The 5,101-nt window shown below is 40.3% G+C and overlaps 1 non-coding gene across 1 annotated transcript; it reads left to right on the top strand.

Annotated features, from left to right (window-relative positions):
- Nucleotides 1-3,763: 3,763 nt before the first annotated feature.
- On the top strand, nt 3,764-3,879 carry LOC126005315 (small nucleolar RNA SNORA26). Its single transcript, XR_007494453.1, has one exon. It is a non-coding gene; the product is annotated as a small nucleolar RNA SNORA26 (small nucleolar RNA).
- The last annotated feature ends 1,222 nt before the right edge of the window (nt 3,880-5,101 follow it).

Here is a 5,101-nt window from a genome sequence, read left to right as displayed (position 1 = left end):
TGGTTTTTTTGTTTATTTGGTTTTTGGTTTTTGGGTCACTCCTGGCAGCGCTCAGGGGTTACTCTTGGCTCTATGCTCAGAAATCGCTCCTGGCAGGCTCAGGGGACCACCGATCTTCTGCATAAAAGGCAAACACCTTACTTCCATGCTATCTCTCCGGCCCCTATATATACACTTTCTGTCAATCAAAGCAAATTTAAAAGCAAATTCCATGGATATAACAGGTATGAAAATGTTATTCAAAATACCAAATCATAAATTTACAAACATTAAGAATTGTTGAAAAGCACTGAAAAAGGAGTCTACATTACGAAGTATCATTTCATCAGAACTATACATCCAGTTTCTATCCTGCAAATCAAGCTTAGATGAAATATCCGAAGAGTATAAAATGTAAATTTAAATATATGAATATTTCATAATATTAAGATATGAATCAACATGAATTCATATAGAAGTCACTTTTCAGGGGATCCCTGTAAAGAAAAATAATGATCAGATTCAGCATCAGTAAAGAAGCAACAGCAAAGAAGTAGCAGCAGTAGCATCAGCAAAGGGAAGCACTCAGCAAGGAAGCCTGGAGAAGCAGCTTAAAGAGACAGCAGCAGAGAGAGCCAGAGAAAGAACAGAGAAATGGCTGCTTGGAAAAGGCCAGCATAGAAGCTATGTGAGGAAATGTATATGTTAGGTTAGGACTGTGAAATAAAGCTGACTGACTCCTGGAACTTCATCTGACTGCTTTGTGAATCTCTTCACCATCACCACTCAACCTTCAGACCCGCCAGGCCATAGGGGCTGCAGGAGCCAGGCTGAGCCAGCTGAGAAAAGCCTCACCATCCCCCTACCATGGTACTCTCGGACTCATTAATTTATTTATAACAACAAGCCAGTGCACAAGTGATATATTTACAATTGTCTCACATTATGCTGTGTTTCGCATGGAAAGATGAATATGGGCCCAGAGAGATAGCACAGCGGCGTTTGCCTTGCAAGCAGCCGATCCAGGACCAAAGGTGGTTGGTTCGAATCCCGGTGTCCCATATGGTCCCCCGTGCCTGCCAGGAGCTATTTCTGAGCAGACAGCCAGGAGTAACCCCTGAGCACCTCCGGGTGTGGCCCAAAAACCAAAAAAAAAAAAAGATGAATATGAAAGTTATATGGTCTTGAGCAAGATCTCTGCAATCTCAATAACAAGTTTTCTGGTGTGTAAACACTGATCAATGGAAATGAAGGGATTCCTTAAAAGAATGTGAAATTTTCGGTGAAGATGAAAAATTTGGTTCTCCATGCTAGAAGGTAAGCAGCCTTACATTTGAGATTCTCCATCACAGACTGGACCCATTAGATCCTTGCACAGTCTCTTCCCTTCCCTCTTTCCTTGGGGAAAGAACACTGCATAAGGTTACAGGTACAGGAAGCTTTGTCCAGCTCCTAAAGGCCTATTGCACATGCACAGGAGCTGTATGGAGGAACTAAACTGATACGAACCTGAGACTTTGATGCTGTGGTAAAGATGGCCAAAAAAAAAAAAAAATCCGAGGATTTTTTCCTGGCATCTTGACATGGTATGCCAGGAGGCAGGTGGGTCATGTTCTGAGCAAGTGAGCAGCATAAGGGAGAACTAAGGTCTACAGACTTTTTGTCTTCATCTGGGTTAGGAGGTCTAGACTCATTAGAGAGCTAAACCTTATTTTAATAGTCCCACATTACTGCTTTTGGTTCATAAGTTAGACACAACCATATACTCTGAAGTACCATGTAGGCAAGGGTTTTCAGAGCCTCTTCTTGTGTCTGGTCAAGGAAACATTACTCCTTAATAAAAGTCCCCTTATGTATAAACTCAAACCAATTTAGCATTGACTAGACATGACACATACAAAGTACTGGGTTATACCCTTCATAATTACTATGCCCAAAGAGAGTTACATAGAACATAATATAGTTACAGTACCAGGTATACTATAACTATAAAAAAAATTTGGTTCTATACAGGTCATGTAGATTCCCCTTTCTGGAAAACATTCACCAAAACAAAGACCTCCAATCCTGACTCATCCCTAGATTCAAAATTCTCTTGATTTCCTTTGTAGCTCACACATCAGGAACATGCAACAACCACAAAACATTGTCTTAATTCTGCCCTTTAAAAATACATTTGGGGGGCCAGAGCAATAGTGCAGCAGTAGGGCATTTGCCTTTCATGCAGCTAATCCAGAATGGACCTCAGTTCGATCTCCAGCGTCCCATATGGTCCCCAAGCAAGGAGCAATTTCTGAGTGCATTCCAGGAGTAACCCCTGAGCATCACCGATGTGATCCAAAAGCATAAAAAAAATACATTTGGGATGAACTGAAAGTGAGAATCTAAGCTTTTCTAGCTCCCTTCATGGCAGGCTTCAGTCCTGTAATAGCCATTTGCACTGACAAAATCACCAGTTGTGGTTTCAAACCACATTTGTACAAGCCATCATTTTCCCTTCTCAGATTTCTAGACTCTGTTCTCAAATGCAGACCAGGCTTATGAAGTTGTGCAAAGTTCAGGAAGTAAATTCCTCTGTAAGAACGTGATTTATAACATTATAGTTATAAGCCTGGACAGTGTCAGAATAAATCCAGTTCAATTTTTCTTCAAGTTCCTCTTCATCATTTATCTTTCCATTATTTCCCATCCCTGCCTTGTCTAATTCACTCCAGCACACACACACACACACACACACACACACACACACACACACTATACATTCCACATGAGTGTGAAGTTCACGGCATATTGTATTTTTTTTCTCCATGGCACAGATAGACAGAGTCTCTCCCTAGGGACTGCATTCCCATTTCTGTGATTTTACTCACTGACCAGGCATGGGACCCAGTTGGAAAGCCGAGCCTGAAATTTCATTTAAGGCCATGCTATGGTAAATGTTTTCACATAGATATGGTCCATGCATCAGTAGCTGCTCAAGCAGTCTAAAACCAACCAGACTTTGTTGTAATCCTTGAAGGAACAGATAATTTTACAAATAATCAAAAAAAAAGCAACTAATAAGTAACCATATGTCACTCATACAGAAGAAGCAGAGCCAGGAATCAGAGGCATTGCTACAGCTGCCAAGAGTCTTAGCACTGTACACACACCACTGGGTTCTGATTGTCTGTCCTTGGATAGACTTCTGGAAATGAGGCCATGGGAGCAATACAAATTTGGTTTTGTCCTCATGAAAAATTCCTGGCAAAGAAGTCAAGAGCATTCAATGGAACAATTAGTTTCTTCAATAAAAGTTGTTGAGAAACCTGGACCATCACAAGAAAAATAATTAAACAAGATCACATTTTCTCTCACCACTCCCTCAAGGTAATTCCATTTCTACTTCATTGCATGTAAAACTGAAACAATAAAACTCTCAAAAGATAGTTGCAGTCTATTCTAGTTCTCTGCTGGATTAGAGAACATGCATTGCATGCAGGAAGCCCAAGTTTAGTCCCTAGCAGTTCATAGTCCCTCAAGCACCACCAAGGGTCAGCCCTAAACTTTTAGTCAGGCATAGCTCCCAAATATGAAAGAAATTATTGAAGAAATTATAACCCCAAAAATTACTCTCTCTCATCTATCACTCTATCTTGGTTTTAGGGCCACATTTGGCAATGATTAGAGCTTACTTACTCCTGGCTTTCACTCAGAACCACCATGCTGAAAGTCAACCGCAGGTTGGTCATATGCAAGGCAAGAGCACTCCCTACCTACTGTCCTGTTGTTCTAGCCCTTCCTCTTGCCTCTTAAAGATGATTCAGTAGTTGCTAATACATAAGGGTAAAGTATGTCTCCATACAACTCAGAGAATAGATAGTACAAACTCCTCTTTGGATCTTACCTAAAGACATTGAAATAAATAATAAGCCACACCCAACCCACATCCTACAACCAACACCAAGTGAACTCATCTGCTTGTTCTACAGCATTTTATTCAATCACAAGACACCTTCAGATTCCACAATAACAGCCCAGAGGGAATACACCAAATTAGATGGGCGAGTAGCACAAAACCCAACTAAAGGTCAATAAACAAAATAACACAGAAAGTTCAACTAGCAACAAATAGCTTGATAAACCCTCAGACAATTATTTTAATTGACCCCATGATGAGATATAACTTTTTCTTTTTTATTGACATTCATGGATCACTCCTGACTATGCTCTCAGAAATCACTCCTGGCTTGAGGGACCATAAGGGACAATGGAGGATCCAACCGCAGTCGACCCTAGGTTAGTGTGCACAAAGCAAATGCCCTACTGCTTGCGCCACCGCTCCAGCCCAGATATAACATTTTTTTTTTTGGTTTTTGGGCCACATCCGGTAACGCTCAGGGGTTACTCCTGGCTATGTGCTCAGAAGTTGCTCCTGGCTTGGGGGACCATATGGGACACCGGGGGATTGAACCGCGGTCCGTCCAAGGCTAGCACAGGCAAGGCAGGCACCTTACCTTTAGCGCCACCGCCCGGCCCGATATAACATTTTTTAACAATTTTTCTTTTACTAAGGTATTTTTCAATAATTCTATTAGCCATTTAATTGTAACAAACCACATAAAATAAATTATTTTGTACCTGCTAAGAGGGCAGACTTAGGAGGTGGAGGATTAAAACAATGGTGGAGGGAAGGAAGGTCACACTAGTGGTGAGATTGGTGTTGGAACATTTAATGACCAAGACAAATGTAACAACTTTGTAAACCATGGTATTTAAATAAACTAAAAAATTTTAATTTACATTTTTACTTATTATAAAGCTATCTGGAGTAGGAAAGATGCATGCAATTCACACAATCAAGAAATGTAATATCTATAATATATGAAGAATTCATAAAATTCAGTAAAGTAAAATAACTCTTTTGGGAAAATATCTGAATAGATACTTCTCCAAAGAAGATATACATGTGGACAACAGGTACATGAAAACAATATTTATCATTCCTATTCTCAGGAAAATTCAAAGAAAATAGTGAGATACACTTTACACCTGTGAGAATAGCTTATTTCAAAAAGGCAATAAACAGCAATTACTGGAGTGAAGTGGGGAAGAGGAGGAAGCCTTTGTACACTGTTGGTGG

Source organism: Suncus etruscus, chromosome 3 (assembly GCF_024139225.1).
Source record: "Suncus etruscus isolate mSunEtr1 chromosome 3, mSunEtr1.pri.cur, whole genome shotgun sequence".
Lineage (NCBI taxonomy): Eukaryota > Metazoa > Chordata > Mammalia > Eulipotyphla > Soricidae > Suncus > Suncus etruscus.
The sequence above is the reverse complement of the archived record's forward strand: the minus strand, read 5'-3'. Positions and strand labels throughout refer to the sequence as shown.